Source organism: Scophthalmus maximus, chromosome 13 (assembly GCF_022379125.1).
Source record: "Scophthalmus maximus strain ysfricsl-2021 chromosome 13, ASM2237912v1, whole genome shotgun sequence".
Classification (NCBI taxonomy): Eukaryota; Metazoa; Chordata; class Actinopteri; order Pleuronectiformes; family Scophthalmidae; genus Scophthalmus; species Scophthalmus maximus.
This window is the reverse complement of record NC_061527.1, coordinates 20,616,004-20,634,374: the sequence shown is the minus strand read 5'-3', so window position 1 is coordinate 20,634,374 and position 18,371 is coordinate 20,616,004. Positions and strand designations below refer to the sequence as shown.

Here is an 18,371-nt window from a genome sequence, read left to right as displayed (position 1 = left end):
CATGTACACAAATTACTACCAATATGAATTATGATTAATAATCCCAGGAGATTCACTGAAATCAGTATCCGAATGCGTCGGACGTGCACAAATACACAAGGCACACAGTGGCAGTGTAATGATGGACAGCCCTGTGACAACAAAGAAAAGAAGCAGTTATCATATTTGCATGGAATCACGAGCATGTAAAGCGATTGTGCATAGTTTGCATGGCAGCGATCACTGAGGTCAGGCGGAGCCCACATGAAGCAAAGGGCTTTGTTGGAAATCTGATTGAGGCTTTTAGAGCAAACATGAGAAATCGCCCGAGCTCCGGGAAACGAGGAAGCAGCGGAGCGACCCCGCATTCAGGTGAGGCCAAGCGAGGGCAAAGGCTACTCACTCGCTACTAACCCGAACATGTTGAGGTATTTCTCATTGATAGAATATTAATGAGAAGAAAAATATTTGTTTGGAAAAGAAACAAACACCAAAGGTATTGGAGTTTCGCCCAATCAATATTTTTTTTACATCAACAATGGGTCAAATGACCTTTTGTAATATGACAGCGGATGCTTTGACCAGCCAACCCTGCAGTTCCTCTCAGCTCCTCTGGCTCTGTGTTTTTGTCTTGAGGCCTGCAGCCTGACTGTTTTGGTTCAGTCACACCTGAAAAGACCCTGCACACCATGGGGCATTTGGCAGCTGTGAACTGAAAGAAGACTGCACGTTTGGACTTTCACTCATCATTTGATAAACACAACTCCATAAATGGACGCTGTTGTTGCTCCGTATCAAAAGGGGAAACAGATGGTTTTTCGCTAATATTCGCCATATCAACTTTATGAGGTGGTCAGTGTTGTGTTCTCAGCTGCCCCTCAAAAAAGAAAGAAAATCTATCAAATGCAGGTTTGAATCTTTATAAAATACAGTTTGCTTCCTCTCTCACAGTTTGCGGGTGACCCAGACGGAAACCAAAAAGGCTTTTGTCACAGAGGAGGTCTTGACGTCCTTATACTGTATAACATTTTTCTGTAATGTGTAATCAGGACACAAGCTTTACTCTGGTGTTACACTGAAAGTTATTCATAAGTTATTAATGTCAGTTCAAACTGGGGATGTGATGGTGGCAGTGAAAACTGATAGATACTTAACATTCGTCCACCTCATCTATCAATACATCAACCAAAGTCATCTGCGTGCTCAGAGTAGCACTAGCTGATATAGTTTAGTGGGTTAAACCGCTGATTTTGATACAGAAGATCAGAGGTCGATTCAAGGTCATCCGAGCGTGGGCCCTTTAGGCAAGGCCCTCGATGCTACCTGCCTCGATGCTCGTAAGTCGCTTTGGACCAAATGAATGTGATGTAATTAAGTATCACTGTCCAAGACTAATTTTATACCACTGCAGAACGTTGCACTTCTCTTGACTCCTTCCACAGAAACACACTTACACAAGTTGTTGATTTGTCCGAGCGCCGCTGCCTTTCGCACATGCACAGTGCATGCATGCAAACAAGCAATGCGACTGACACAAATGAGACAAACAAACCGAGGAATAAGTGAATCATATCCGGCCAGATGTCTAGGTTGACATTTTGTCACGCTGTTATTTGAGAGGTGCACAGGCAGTTCACGTCCAAAAATGACTCACCTGGTGTTTACATTGCCTGTGGCACGGCGGCAGCAGCGGTAAACATCTGTATGCTTGGGTTCATAGGAAAGCAAGATTGAAATATATTTCAGAAATGTTTATTACAAACATGATGAGCAGGTTTAGTCGGGAAAGGGGTCATATTCACTCGGTGCAGTGCACAACAAAGTCTTTGAATTTGAAATCTCATCCAATTAAAGCATGGGACGTTTTACACTTCACTGGATGACCCTACTGCTTCTTTTGTATTTTGTATTGTATATTATTAGCTATATTTTTTTTCTCCCCACCTCTTTGCTGATGCCTTTGACACCTGCTGCTGCAGGTTAATTTACCCGATGTGGAATTGATAGTCTTATCTTATCCTATCATATTGTATCTTATCCTATCATATCGTATGGTATGGTATGGTATTGTATAGTATCATATCATATCTTCCTTTGGAGCCTTGATATTTCAAAACCATATGTTCAGTGATCGTGACTACAGCCTGAGTTGTTTCGCAGGAAGATTCCACGAATCATTTTTTTATAATAATATTGACGCTTGTGATACAGCTCAAACAAAAAACAGCAGGACAGGCTGTGTAAAAAGCAGTCCGAAAAAGAAAAGAAAAAGTCCCTACATGGCATTTAATAGTTCAGTGAGTGCTTGCTCTTTGTTATAGGACACTGGTGCATACAACAACAACTACAGAATATGATGTGAGTCTTGTAATATTATTAAAATATCACTAATGACAGGTTCAGAGAGGTGTTGTTGATTGATGAACTTATACGAGACATTACATTGTAAGTGTCTGTCTGCTCCATTTGTGTGTGTGTGTGTGTGAGTGTGTACACGGCTCTTATTTCTGTCCCCATCTGGCAGACAGGGAAGGTGAGAACATGTTTCACTTTGCAGCACCATTACTTCTCAACATGTATTTCACATTAGCTCTGTGTTTAAAAAAAAAAAAAACCCCCAACCAAACCACACAAAGAGGAAAAAGAAGGGCCGATCACACCAGTGGACGGAGGCTGCGGCGGCTCGTGGCGACACCGCGGGCCCGCTGCCTTACATGGGCAAACCTCTCCGCTCGCCGAGGCGGCCCTGGAATTTCGGAGCGCGTGACGTCAGCGCCCCGTACACAACTCTCCCAGAATTGGGATCAAGAAGTTTCACTTTTTTCTCCCCCTTCTTCTTCTGTCGGGTGGGATGTCGACCTCTGCGGTGCTTTGATTTTTTTTTTTTTTTATCCTGGAGAGCGAGGTAAGCGACGCCAGCCGAGCGCACCCCCCCCCGTCCGGTCCGGTCCGGTCCGGCGCGGGACGGGGCGCGTCCCCCCCCCCCACCCCGCCCCACGCGAGAGAGAGAGAGAGAGAAAACAAACGACCGGCCGCGTCGAATCGGGTTGTGGCGTGTGTGTGTCCCCCCCCCCCCGGTCGGAGAGAGAGTCGCTCGTCTTCAGTTCTGTTCCTCGGCCTTGTGATGTGGATTCGTTTCACCCGTAGCTCGCCTCGGACGGAGGTTTCACAGGCGAGGGCGTGGACTCGGGCACGTTAGTACGGAAAAGTTACGCGGGGGACAGCGGCGAAGCTAACTTGTTTAGCGCTAGCCGGTGCGTTGAACAATGTTAAAAGTGAACATGACGTTTGTGTGTGTGTGTGTGTGTGTTGTGTTTGTGTGTTTGTGTGTGTGTGTGTGTTGCGAGACGGAACTCTGGGCGTCTCTCTCGGCTCGTGTCTGTTTTTAGCCCGGCGGTGCGGTGCGGTGCGGTGCGGTGCTGAGCAATGCGGAAGAGAGCCAGAGACTGTCACCGGAGAGAACACGAGCAGTCCCCTGTCCGCTGAGACACATGAGTTGCGGGGATTTTTTTCCCTACTTCTTTTCCTGTTATCGGCCTCTTAAAGCGCCCGTGCATCATTCGTGCGGTGTTGTCGCGTCCTGCGGAGTCGTCGGCAGCTAAGTTCGCTAGTTTTGAACGACAGAAAGAAAACACCCCGGTGACGGGGGCGCGCGCGCTTGTTTACGGCGGCGCAGATTCGCCACGTTGTTTAAACTAAGTCTCGTCTGCGTTGTTCAACCTCGCGCAGCAAAGAGCTTCGCGGGGGCGTCTTATGTGGCGACTTCCGTGTTCATTACGCGTTGGAAAGGACAACTTCGTCCGCCGCCCGCACGCGCACGCACGCACGCACGCACGCGTGTGGAGACGTTGACAGTGAGTGCGGTCACGACGAGGCCTTCTCATCAGTCAGGAGGAAGTGCAGCAGCAGCAGAAGGCTACACTCCGATCACTGGTCCGGCTGACGAGACCGTCACTGCCTCCATTTTTATCTTGTTTTAATGGCACAGACCAGACCAGACCTGGCCCCGCCCACAGTTTGACTTCTTGTTACTCTAATAATTTGACCCATACAAGGCAAAAGTCGAGAGGCATTATCAAGACCCATGTTGGTCATTTTCACGTGACTTTCTTCCTTCTTGCTATTCAGTGTTTCCCCTCAGTTTATTGGAGGGGGGGGGGGGTGTTAGGGCTCGTTAGGGTTAGGTTTCACAAATCACTTTAAGTGTCATCCACAATCTTTTATACAGGCATGATGAATAAGGTGTATAAGGAAAAGGACTTCTGATTGGCATTATATGTGTGCGGCCCCCCCCAATTCAATGGTAGGGGAAACACTGACATTAATACGTTTGGTGTCCATGCCTTGCTGTCCCCATGTCCTGTGTTCTCATAACCTTACCTGTCTTTGAAAAAGGATTGATACATTTAGCCACAGTAAATCCCATCCTTTTTCAAAGGTGTGCTGGAGAATTGGACTTTTAGAGACATTAAGAGTGTGCAGATGCCCCCCCCCCCATCTGTCTATATACCAAGCTTTAAATTATACTATATTAGAGTCTCCAGGCATGCTGCACACCTCAGGTTTTCCTCCTTACAGATGGCTTCTCTGAAAACCTTTTGAAATCGCTTTGATATTGTTTTGTGAGTGACAAAAGAACCTTGGTCCAGAGACCTAAAGATTTTGATCAAATGTTAGCCAACATGAGAAATCAGTCTCCGCTTCCTCTTTGAAAAGACTCAATTCAAACTTTGACTCAGATGTGAATTTCAAATCAATAACACCATGGTCCCCTGAGAGCACTGCCGTCAAACCGCATACATCTGTGTTGCTCCGACAAATTCTTGACTCGGGCAACATTAAATGGAACTGTCTTTTAAAATCTCTGGTTAAAAAGGACCAGTTTGACAGCACTGATGATGTTCAAGTTGAAAGATGAGTTCCACAACTGCCTTCAAGCCCGAGGCCCCCTGATAGATTTTGTCAAGTTGTTGTCCTGTTTGTGTTTCTTGGTATATTTTAATGAGGGTGTCCTTTTCTTGAATGAGCAGCAGCAGATTCTCTGGCTGAAAATGCTCAGTTATAGAGTGGAGGGTGATGTTAGGACAGTGGGCATCTGTATAATAAATGGTTTGTGTGGTCGATCCAAAATTAAGGCAAGGTCCATTGTGTATTTGCCTTTCACGTATTATTTTATCATTATGCTTAATACTTGAGAGCTAAGCATCCATCCAACATATAACTTGAGAATTGTGTTTAACATGTATATTGTTTGATATTGGGATGGATGGGATATTCATTCATTCAGATTGTTAAAAGAGTCTGCGAGGATCTGCACTGCTGTGATTGATAGAGTTGAGTTTGTGATTAAGTAATGCCATTGGTCGATGGAGTGCTGCTTGCCCGACTGAAGTCACACGATTGGCTGTTGCTTTTTCAAGACCAACTGTCTATATTGACAGCACAATACTGGCTACAATACGATGAAGGGATTTTTTTGACAAATCCAGAGACATTGTTAGTTATAGATGTTATAAAAGATGTTATATGGACAAACCTGTAGAAGTCGCCTGTTCTGCCTTGCGAGCGTTAGACCGCCTCTAACATACGTCTGCTCTGCTCAGTGAGTGGCAGAGAACAAATATGTTGTCATGAATGCTTTAATTGCTGTATTGCAGTTTGACAACGTTTCCACTTGGTCCTCAATTTGGCACATTGACTATTCACGGTCCAGCCTTATCGTAGGTTTTCACCTCACCCCATCTTGTTCAAGATGAAGTGTCTCCGATGCACAAAACTGTCGCTACGTACCAAATTAGAATCACGTTGAGCTGGTTAACCTGTTAAACTCCTGATACCACACCTGAATGTATCACAGGTGGTCGTGCTTTGTCTCTCTACCAGTTTAGCGTGGGGTCAGCAATCGTTTGTCCTTTAATTTGTCACTGTTCAATCATCTGTAAGACTCTTGAATGCAACAAAAAAACTCATAATGATGTTCGAGGAGGGCAAAAAAAATGTGCTTTTGGACATATAATGACACAGAGGGCCTAGCATGGACATGTCAGCGCCTGCTTACAATGTCTGCTGGGCTGTCAGGTAGGGGTGTGACATGGAGTAGGCTGGTTTGCTGAAATGAATGCTTTGAGTTGGGAGCTGTTTCTTGAACACCCTGCAACTACAGGACAGGAGGACAGGCACTAAATTACATGATTATGCCAGTGCTCTGACTCCGTCCTCTAGTTTTACACAAACCACTTTACTCTCACTAGCCATTGCTTACACAGGCTTTTTCCTTCCACTCGTTTTACAGATAAAAAATGTGGAAATAAAAAAAGGCGTTCAGTCTTACACGAGGGCAAATTGGTTTGCAGGTTTATTGCACTAGATAGCTGTATGCATCATGCTTCTTAAAGGAGACTTCGCTGTTGCATCAGAAAACACCAACCAGAGTTTCAGTCTCAAACACTTGTTACAGAACAGTTCTCAAACTTCCCTGCACGTTCACCAGCCCATGAAGGCTTCATCTTCATCAGGTTATTGTGCAGATCCTATGAGAGAAAAAACTTGTAAACTGTATGTGACAGGCATTTTCCATACATGAGTCAGAAAATCGATAGTAGTAGTTAAAAACAGTCATTTACAAAGAAATGCAACTATCACTGGAGATTTATGATCAATATTACAAGATCACGATACTCACAAATTATGGAAGGAATTAGAAGTATTTTCTATAAGTTGATACATATTTGAATAATTATATAATATTGTTGATAATTCCATGTTTGTGGCTATAATGATAAAATGCAGAAGCACCACAGTGATCTCAAAGGGGGCAGTTCTAATGTAGCTGAAGAAGAAAAGATAAAGTAATTGTAGGACTGTTAGGAATTTAACGTTGGAACGATTTGGCCTATTTTTAAGAGATACCTTTTATATCAAATGTTATTTTGTTCTGTTTGCTCTCTTCACGGAATAATTGTCACTGTGGTGAAATATTTTTTGTCAGCATTGTTTTCCATGCGCTGTCTTTGTGCTGAAGTATTACTCGAACAGTGTGACAGGTGCAAGGGTAAAACAAATGGAAGACTGAAATTTAAATGGACAACTTCCACTAACAAGTTCATACAGGATTTAAAGGAGCCTGCAGGAGGTTCATCTCTCCACTGATGAACTGACACAGTCGGAGAAAAAGTTAAAAGCATCCACTCACTGTACCATGTTAGTGTGGCCCTACACAGTACAATCACAAGAGGGATGTACAGTTTAACAATTGTCTGTGACACTTTTGTAAATAACAAGGGTTTCATTTTTTAAAGTGCTAGTAGCTGCATAAACAATAGAAGAAGAGGATTCACACATCATGAACAACAGAACATCAACATCAGTTAAACCGAATAAAACAGACCAATAGGTCTACACAATGTTTTCCCATTAATGAGCTAGACTGTGACGGCCCACTATCGTCTTAATTTGTCCTGCCATAGTTTCATAACTTAGAGAATTTTTAAACACTTCTCATACTAACATAAACAACCCCTAACTTAGTGTTTTGTGCTGTTGGTTCATTGTAGAGCTGTGTGCAGCGCTCTCTCCTGCTGTGGATCTCACTCTCTCTCTCTGTCCCTCTCCCTCACAAACACATTAACCATTCTGTCACAGTTGGACTAGCCATTGTCATCACCGGGAGAAATCCCACCATTGTCGGTGGCCAGGTAGATCCGTTAAAAAACATCCATTAAGTTGTAGCTGTCCTCTTGTAACTCTGGAGTACATTAGAGTAAAGTGTGTGTATTTCCGGTAGGCAGGGCTTTTCAGAAAATAGCAATTGAATAGCTTGTCCGCATGTCGTGCGGTTAGTCTTGTGCGCAGTCTGTCAACTGTGAGGTATTATATACAATGCCAGTGAAACAATTGATTATGGTCATCCCTATATGTAATCAAATTGAGAAATACAGAGTTTACTCAGTCTTAATTTCAACATCTTTATCTCAACAGAATTCAACACAGAGTGAAGGGCATCGCTTTTAACAACCTTCCAGAAACCCCAAACACCCAGAGAAGAGAAAAGGTAAGATGGCTTTTGCTATACTTTGCTGTATTGTACATTTTGGAAACTGGGTGTTGGTCTTTGTCCAGCTTTTGTGCTGTCACGTCTGGCCGTGGTAGAACTTATGTTTGGAAGTCCAGATGTTTTAGCATCCAGTTTGAGTGCGACAAATATGAACATGTAATGTAGTAACTCTGGGCCAAGCCTGTCCTCAAATGTGCCTTTGAGGATGGATTTGGAAATTAAAGTGGCTCAGTGGCAAAAATGAAATATGTTTTGAGGTCCTTTAGTGTGAGTACTCATACTAAATCAGTGTGTTTCATGTTGTATGTTAAGTTACTATTAACTTCTTAAATATCGCCCATAGCATTTGCACAGCAAGTGTAATATGACTCTTTTGGTAGGCCCTTTTCAAACTGCAGGCCTTAATGCTCGGATCAGATTTTGTTTGTTTCAGATGGTGACACTTTGTTTTTTTAATGTGGCTAATACAGTGTTCGATAACAGTGTGATGACTTTGCCCTTAACTGACCTCACCAGAGACCAGACATAACACGTGGATGCTTCTGCTGACATGAGTCTCCGGCTCATAGCTGGGTTTATTGAATACTATGTGGTTTAGCTCATTGTAAAAAGCACACTTATCCATGGCCGCTTCTTTGATTCAAATCTATGAAAGTTATTTTTGAGACTCTTATCTCTGTGTTGACATTGCAGCCACATGCTCACCTGGTATTGTTTAGTGGTCTGTTCCAATACGCTTTTAAATTTTCAATTGTCACTCATTTTAAGATTTTTGCTTTCATATCAAAGAAAACGAGCACGAGCGCAAAGCATAGACAAATTCGGAACTAGAACCAAGAAGGAGTAGAATGAAGATGTGATTGTTTTACAAACAATAAAATTTGTACCAGACTTGCAACGATGGGCCACTTGAGATGAACTGTAACGGTGACGGAAAATTGTGAGAAAAAACCAGACACTTTGTTTAAGGTGTATTCTATGTGTATATGAAGGTGTCAGATTTGCATTAACCTGAATGCTGTCTATTCCTCTGGGATTTGGGTGAATTGGGTCGTTCTGTTTGAGGGAACAAACGCTCTCACCCCAACTTGCTCCGCTGGTCGGTGTAATGTCCACTCTCAGCAGCTGTTATGTTACCGTGATCTCCACTGACCGATGGCGCTCATGGGGAGTAATCAGACTTTAATTATACCTTCTTAATCACAGAAAGACAATCCGTGCGACAGGGCGGCTTCTCACAGGGAAACGGGCTGTTTTTACATTCTAATCCGGCCCCGGTTGCCTGATGAATGAAAAAAGTCTAAAATATTTCCCTGCATTTTTTAAAGAAACGTATTGAGATTCTCATTCGGAGCTTTAAGCATTTAACGCATCTTCTCCTTTTCATATTTACCCCTTCGTGTATGGGCTCACAGTGTTACCCATCTTGGGTCAGAACAAACTCAAAGTGATTGTGAAAAGTTCTCTACAACCATCATTATTATTCTTAGTGAAAGGTATGCACCACAGAACTGGCTCTGCCGAGTGACTCTGGCTCACACAGTATGGCATTCCAGGCTGAAAGCAAACCAAACTGATATTGCCCTCGATACTGTCTTCATATTTTCTCCATATTTGGAAATGTTTACCTCCTCATGATGGTTGACAGAGGTTGGAAGAGGGGATGTGAGTCATTTCGGCTGCATAAGGCTTTCTAGGGGTGAGAGGAGCCTTTCTAAGTGACTGCCATTTAGTGAAGCTAGCAGTTTTCTGTGCCTCAGTGATCTAAAGAGAAACTGTGAGTATCATTCTGTGCTCAGTTTTTGTTGTATTGATTTAGTTTTATGGTAGCATGTGTATATATACTTTGAGAAAATTCAATGTGTTGTCAAAATAGATATGAATGTAATATGATATAGTGTGAGTTAAAAGAAGCTACTAAAATGATTGATTTGCAAATTTCTTTTTTCCCATTCTCTAAAACTGCATGTATCGGCTGCTTGTTTGGAACTTGTGTCACTATTTGTCACTGCTCGATTGAAGGTTTGAGAGGTTTCATTGCCATTCACTTGCATCAGACGCACCACCGGCACACAGTGTCCCTGTGCAAGTATCGAGCTCACCAGATAGTTTTAGGAAGGTTTTTCAAAAGTTGTAACTAACTCGGCAATGCAGTGAGAAATATTCTTTGACCATGAGACTGACCTTAGAGAAGAAGGTGAGAAGCAGTCTAAACACTCTGAATATAGGTATTTTAGGAGAGAAATGGTGTGTGTTTGTTTGTGTGTGTCAGCTGGCGGCAGCTCAGGCCATTGAAGAGTTCTCGTCTTGCAGACATCCACTCTCACCGGCTGCACCTTACCAGGTCTGACTTTCCTCCGGGCTCTTAGTTTCACACTTCAAACATTTAGTGGCAGGTGCCCGGCAGTTTTTCTCCTCACAAGTGGAGGGAAGAGGTAAATGATTTCACTTCGCTCTGAGGGCTGATGCTGCTGACTTTAATGACGGTGTGGTGTGATTATCTAATTAATGTTTATCTTTAAATCGAGCTGGGACCGTATCGGCTTTCTGCCTTGGAGGTGTTTGTTCCTGTTAGCACGCCTGTGTCGGTTGTTCAGTTTTTTCTTTCACACAGCTGTATTGAGCCATTCATCTGTTGACCCTGTTTTCCTTATAGTTTTCATATTTGTGACCAATTTTTGCAAAAGACCGAATCAAGATCATTACTAATCGGTAAGAAAACAAGAGCTCATTAATGAAATAGCCAAAGAACATGAAGTGTGGATGAAAATGGTTTGGCTTAAGCCTGTTCATTCAAAGCTCTAGAGACAGTGTTGTCCATTACTCTGGTCTGGACAATGGCATATGATTTCCCTTTTTAAATCGAATTCACGTAATTTTATTATGTCCCCACAATTATTCATTCTTGAACAATTTGCACCTTCATCTCTGCTGCAGGTCCTGAAATGTTTAGTAGATTTTCAAAATGGAAGATGGCCTGGGTGTAATAATATTTGACTGCTGAAGAAAATGAAGGTAAAAAAAATTATTTGAGTATGTATGCAAACCCACCTGGGTTGTGGAAGAGCTCGCGCCGTCGTCCATCTTGAAAATCTACAAAACCCCTAGGACCTGCCGTGGAGATGGAGGTGACAGAAGTGTTTGGGTGGATTCAGATTGTCCTTCCTATCGTCTTTTCCTATCTACTACTACTAACTACTAAGGTGTAAAGCAGGACTCAGCCAACAGCGGTGCTCAGAGAATTCGACTCCACTGACACTATACTACGTCATCATGCAACGGCATTTCAGCGTGTTTTACCACCGTGTGAGATCAGATGTAAATGCTTCATATGTAAAAGTAACTTACATTATGATGAGTGTCCCTTCTGGGTCTTCTTGTAACTTCATCTTAGCACACAGTGTGGGAATCTTTGAGTTTTACACACAGTGTTGTGCTTTGCTTTTGAACACACCAACTGCTAACAACTAACTTCACCACTGATATCAGTTTACAAGTTCATAATGACCCTGATCGGAGCCCATACTCATGGGCCTTATTATTTCAGAATTGCCAACAAAGTTAATCGTGCTGCAGCTGTTTTGTACTCTTAAATACATGATGATCTATAAATGTAGTTTTGTAGTTTGCAACCAAAGTATCAGGAATGAAGTTGCGTTGCTTTCTTAACGGACACACTAAGAATGTTTTGAGATAATTCTGTGGCATTACCAGTTTAACGAACTGCAACAGCAGCTGATCGTAGTGTTATGTCAGTCTGTGGCCACATATACAACACTCTTAAAATTACTTAATCTGGTCTCGCTCTGCTTTGCTGTCCTTGATTTTGAGATGCCGGCTTCCCCCGGATTGATTTTTTAAGACGAGTCTTCCAAATGAATCTCGTCAACAAATTACGGCATGATTAACAAGAGCAATTACACTGAGTATCCAACTGAGCTGAGGAGAACCGAGCTATGGTGGAAGAGATTATCTTCCTTATTAAGGAGAATCACTTTAAGGGTTTGATTACTTTCTGTTTTTGTGTTTAAGTCTTGATTACTCTCTAACTAACGGCGCCATCTAAACAGCTTTTTCTTTCCGTACCCTTGAGAGTTTTAGAGTGCAGATTGAACACGGAGATTATGATCAACACGAGTAGTCCAGGTTGTGTTTCCTCTCCGGGTAAATTTGCCATAGTGGCATCAACATTGCGAAGAATGACACGTTCAAAAATTATTAGAGCTTTTGGATACATGTCAGCATTTGCCTGGCACATGTGAAGTTCAAGTTTTTCTCACAGTCTGAATTGATTTTTTCCCCCCTTCTTACCCAGTAAAGCTGGACAGGGTGCGTCAATGAACAACAATCTCAGACACATTAATTTACAATATGTTTCAAGGCTTTGGCTGGGCCTCTCATCACAGTGTCGATTTGGCTGCATGCAAGTGGCCATTATTATGTTTGAACATTCAGTAAATCATCACCTCAGTTTAAGCTCTTTGGCACTTTAAAGGATGTTCCTCTCATTTATTGTTCCCTTCCCCACTATAAAAAAAAGCCCCACGCCCTCTGCATGATGTCATGACCTTCCTTCACGGTTGGGATGTTGTCAGATTTGTGATGCGTTGTCAGCGGCCCCCACCAGACACTTTATATCATAACTGAGGAATTCAGCTTTTAGTTCAAAAATAAATGAAGTATCTTTTGCATCTTTATTTCAGGAAAGTTTCCATTCTTGTTGTGGAGCCCAGATTTCTCTGGAAAGGTCTTCTGTCACTGCCAGTAAACTCCGAACTTCTGTTATTGTGATAAGATCTCTTTAAGTTCAAGTTAGAACTTCGCCTCTATTTGTCTTCAATTGACAAGCCTACTGTAGTAAATTATCCCTTAATTTGAATTCCCTTGGTTACAAAACTGTTCAATTAGGATTTAATTTAGCTGTGTAGACACCATGAGAACATTTACAGTTTGTGTATGTAGGTGGGCAATTCTCTATCCCTGTAATATATTCAAATAAGGACATACTGACTCAAAACATATCAACCTTTTAATTATTTATCAGTTAAATGTATCTGACGATGCTTTAGTGAAAAATATGTTTTTGTCTAGAAAGAGTGATTACATGGTAAACACGTGGTATCGCTGATGATTACTAATTAGAGAAACCCAAGTCTCCAACATATTTGATACATTTAGGAAGCTCCTACAGCATTTCTGTAAACTAACTGAAAATATATTTTTCATGTGAAGAACAGACCAGGCAGGCTGAAAGAAAATGTCTCTTTCTCCAATGCAGTGAGGATCTGGTGAAACTTTTAGGGTATTTTTTTCCGCTTTAGTAGCCAATGCAGCTGCAATAGATCAATTGAAAAAAATTTAGGTTTCATTTTTGTTTCTTGAATGTTATTTCCCGGGTTTATCCCCTCAACGCTCTCTCACAATTTTGATGTGTTTTTGAAGATGTGTTTTCCTTACATTAGTTCTTAATTTGATAGTCATGTCCGATAGTGCCAGCTACATCAGATTAGACCATCTCAGGCACATGGACTTTTTGGGAGTCAGAGACTTTTTTACTTTACTAAAGGTCCTGAGTTCTGAAAAGGTCGCCTGGATTCCTAGGGAGGTTCCTGTTTTTTTTGAAAGAATCATACATTTTTACTTTGAATCAACTCCGATTACACCCTTAGGCATTCCTGGCGCTCGACACCCATCTTTTGTCGAATCGTTCTGCTCGGTGAAAATGTCTCTTTGGTGTTCGTGATCACTTTCATTACTAGTAAACCACAGTAATCTTTAACGCTGTCATAATGGTAACAATTCCAGACGGCAGAGTGATTGTGTGCCAGAAGTGACATTTTCTCCGTGCCCCAATCTTTTAGGATCAGATGCCACTAAATGATTAATCTGAGATTATGCAGAAGCTCGAGGCTAATGGGACACTTTGCACAACGTGACTGATACACTTGCCTGGCATGCAGTTGACAGATGCCAGCCCCTAAAGACGGTCAAATTAGTGAAGCATGTTGTTGCTAAAACACGGGGCCATTAATAATGTCCCAAAAACATATAAACTGCAAACCACATGAATCGGATTTAAGGATGGCAAAAGGATGAGGCAAGTTAGTGGACATTGGTTAGTGTTACAACTGAAAGCATTGTTCAACTTTCCGAATATCATCAAAACATAGTGAAACCGAGGTGTTTATGGTATGAAGTGTTGTCAACTTTGGGAAGTACCTGAAATTTGAAGAGAGAAGCTCTTGGAAGTTTCCTTTTAGTCTGTAAAAGTCTTTGTGATGATGCATGAGAATGTAACGCTGGTGCTATTTGCCTTCTGTAGTAATTTTCCCCCCCTTTTGTTTTTAACTTTAAACCTGACGATGGTTTTCTCTTTATCCTTATGAGGGAAGAGGTCCTCTGATGAATAAAAAGTGTGTTAGTGGTCATTGTCTGTTTTGGAGAAGCTGCTAATGTGAGATCTTCAATCTCTGCGCTCGTGTTTGTGATGTTCAGATGTGTTTAATTGAGAGAGAAGAGCACTGATTTTCTGCTACATCAGACACAATACTTTATTTTTTCTACCATCATCTCATTTCGTAATTGTAACTGAGTAAGTGGTGTGAGCAGCAGAGACGTTCCCCCATCAGGCTTCGAAAGAGCCCTGTTTAACAGAAATGCATTTATCACTCAACTGGCAACACTGTACATGTGCATATTTCAAGTGGCTCATTGGCAGGATTAATCAGCAACTAGTCCCCAGCAATGCAATTACTTACTGACCCAAATCATTCTCTTGGCTGGAAGTCACCGTTCCTGCTCCGGCAGTGTTAACACCTGGGACTGAATCTTCACACATAACCTCACACTGCCTGTTGACGGATGCATAATTGAAGGCGTTGTCTGATTTTTTAAAAAAAATTGTGAGGTTCAGGGTATGTATGCAAAATGGAAGAATGACAGGTTATTTATTACCCCGGAGACCATTTTGTGGTATCTGTGTGAAGTGTTTAGCCAAAGATACCCAGTCATTTTCTAATTTACATCTTGTTTGGTGGTTGATTCATGTTACTGTGGTAAACTTTGGACCATATCTGTTGTGAATGGGGTTTCCTGACTCTTATCTGTGCTCAACATGTAAAAGTAAAGGGAGCTCTCTATCTACCAAGCTTTTAACATACGGAGTCTCTTCCTGTGAACAGTCATTTTTTGAAAGAGGCTTCAGGGTTTGTATCGTGTAATATGTTACAGGCACTTGAATCATTGAGACAATTGAAAGAACACTAGTCACCAACTATTTGAATAGACAATTAATATTTTTTTTTCAAACAAAATGGGGATTGATAGATTTGTACAGAGTATTTGTCATTCAGTATCTTTTGCTTTAAGACTTGTTGATTCAACAAAGCAGGTTAGCTGAATACATCACTTTGGATTCTGGGGACTCATGAGGACTTATTTTTTCCCCACTACATATTGACATTTCACAGACCAAAAATGTGTAATATGTATAACTAGAAACAAACTATGTATTATACTCCAACAATTCTGATTATCAATTAATTATTTTTCAAGCAAAATGCCAAAAGCTCCTGAATGTTAGGATTTACATCTCTACTTTGTCTTAAATATCTCTAGGTTATTGACTGGAGGAAACAATAACATGACTCATCCCGTCCATGTTTGACAGTTTAAATCCAGTGTCAGTGTAGCCCTTAAAATTTTTATTGGCCTTACCATAACCATATCTTAACCACAGTTTAACACAAATCGTTCCCTCACCATGTCTTAGTTGTCATGTTTAGACTTTGTAGAAAGATGTTAAGATGCAGTGTGTCATTGAGCATATTCCGTATTTCTAGAAATCGCCCAGTATCTTTGTTCTTGTCTGTCAGTGGGTTTGCATTTTTCACGCTTTTAGGACATTTCGTTGACCAACCAAAATAAATCGTTTGCATAGAGCGCCGACAGGTAACTTTTGTTGCAGATGACTCACCTGAATATTGGATTCGCACAAACATAAAAACGCACAAACAAACAATGGTTAAAAAGCCATGGCTTAGCTAAATGGAAACCACTTATTTACGGCGATGTTAAGAGCACTAATGCAGTAAGATGTCGATTTTAAAGCATTGCTAATGCTATTACAAGTGTACAGGAATATACTGTTACATATATAAGCGTAAAGAGAAAAGCTTCTTTGTCTCTCCACATGTCCATTTACTTTCACCATTCCCACGTCAAATATAATACACAGGAGGTTAAAGGTTGTGATCCGGGTCTTAGTGAGTCGCCCCAGAATCGACTTCATTAACGGATTATCCAATTGTACAGGATGTGGCGTGCACTGTGGATCAAGTCTCCTAGTGCAGCAGCCACCATCAGCATTGACACACAACCTTGACACAATACACGGCGTGCTTGTTATTTGAGCTCCCTGCTTGCCGCTTTTTGGGTTTGCAAGCTGCGGGCTTTAAGCTGAGGGTGAGAGGGACCTTACGTGTCAGGTTCGAGGTCACTTGTGTTAATATCGGACAGATCCACTACATTAGACGCATTTCTTAATCTCTTAAATCCCTCCACTGGCCCAACTTTCATTTGTTGTAGAAGCATCACATTCGGAAGGAACGCACAAACCAAAGCCCTAAATATGCATAGCCACCTTTCAGGGATTGCGCTGGTTCGCTCAGGGCTCAGGTCTTTGCAGAAGCTACGGGTTGTTTTTCTTTTGTTGCTAATGTTAAAAGCATCGGGAAGTCAGCCTTTGCTCGCCTACTCTTTGGCACGGGATGGGAGCTTTACCCTTGCGTTGCCCTTATCCAACTAATGTGGCTCTGTCCACCTTGAGTTCATGCTGTTGGTTGGTTCTTGACAAACACAGAAAATCGGACAACATAACATTTCTGCAAAGGTATTTTTCTCAAAATATAGAGATACTGTGAATTTTTTTTTTATTAAAGGCTGCCAACAGTAATCTACTTGAGTTGTTGACAATTCAGAATGCAGTGTGCTCATTAATGCCAAGTACTGCACATTGAAGTTAGTTTTTTTTCTAGGCAGGGTTTTCCCTGGGTTGAGCATTGTAAAAAAAACAACATGACTTTTCAAGTATTTTGGACCGATAATATGTAGAGAACCGCAACCCAAGTCGTTTTCACTCAGACATCATCAGGAACAAAAATGAAGGCCTTATTTGACTCCTTTTGCACGCCTCAGAGTGAACGATATGTAATCCCTTCACATGAGCGATGTGAATGCGAGTGAGAGCGATCACACTGTGCGCCATGCTAAATAACGTTCCTAGCACTGCTCGACCTGTTAGATCTAAAAATAGATATCAATTAAACGATACCAAAGTGGAAGCGACATATCTCCTTACATCTGAGCTCAGAATGGCGCTCCGTCCCGTAAAAGACCTGATGTTGCCCGTTTGCATCCGTTTTTAATCCGCATCCCCTTTGGCGGCAGAACTAGCAGTGAATCGTGCAGTTTAGACTGTTTACCAGTTAGTAAATGCTGCAAGACCCGAGACAAATCTGCTGCTCTCATTGCTCTCACATGCCCTGGCTGCAGAATTACCCATGCAGCTCTGCTCGCCCAAGTGTAAAAGTCACCACATGCCACTGATTTAGTGCATTTTTCTTATCCTCTTGTAGCCATCTCACAATGTAATGTCAATTTAGCCGCCTACCAAAATCATTGTCCGGGGAGCTCCCTGTAGACGGCTCCCTTTCCCAGTGGCAAACCTGTCAGCTGACCGGGTTAATGTAGCGAGCCCAGTTCCCCTCTCACTCGCATTCATCTCGCATAATCAATTTGTCTGACAGTTAACATTTTTTCAGACTTCAGTCTTTTTGAGCTCATCATCTATGACAGCTGTAATTCTTGGCCGTTTCAAACGGACAGATTACCTCAAAATATGATCGGTTATATGTTTCTGGCACACGCGTGTTTACTAAAGTCGCCCACTGCCCATAGTCTTTTTTTTCTCGTTTTTTTGTTTCATATACCCAAAACCCATTTGGTTCATTTTCACGTATCAGCAGTCGCAGTCACATTCATCAAATATGAAAACTTTTAAAATAGTAGTTATCGGAAGCTACAAAGTAAAAGCTGAAAGCGTCTGCTCGGTAAACGCACCTATATATTTCGGATGGAAACCCGTTGCCAAAAAGGGAACCTGATAACATCACTGAGGCATTCTGCAAACTTTTTCTTCTGAAGGTGGAAGCATTTGAAGGTAACACTACACACACCTTCACCAGTAGCCTTTGTTTTGTTCTGAAAGTAAGGGGAAGTGTGATTGTTCACACCGGTTGCATTCTCAACATATTTCCACCCATTTTCAGCCAGTCATTAA

At 41.9% G+C, this 18,371-nt stretch overlaps 1 protein-coding gene across 7 annotated transcripts in view; it reads left to right on the top strand.

Moving 5' to 3' along the window:
• Window positions 1-246: 246 nt before the first annotated feature.
• LOC118317902 (LIM domain containing preferred translocation partner in lipoma) overlaps window positions 247-18,371 on the top strand; it is a 141,585-nt gene continuing 123,460 nt past the window's right edge. For 2 of the 7 annotated variants that reach the window (XM_035647023.2, XM_035647019.2), the window contains exons 1-2: window positions 3,050-3,233; window positions 7,957-8,029. The gene's annotated coding sequence lies outside the window, so the exon portion shown is untranslated. Of the gene's footprint in view, window positions 352-2,612; window positions 2,885-3,049; window positions 3,234-7,956; window positions 8,030-9,714; window positions 9,810-18,371 lie in introns of those variants that run through there. The other 5 variants (XM_035647025.2, XM_035647021.2, XM_035647024.2 and 2 more) reach the window with 5 other exon arrangements.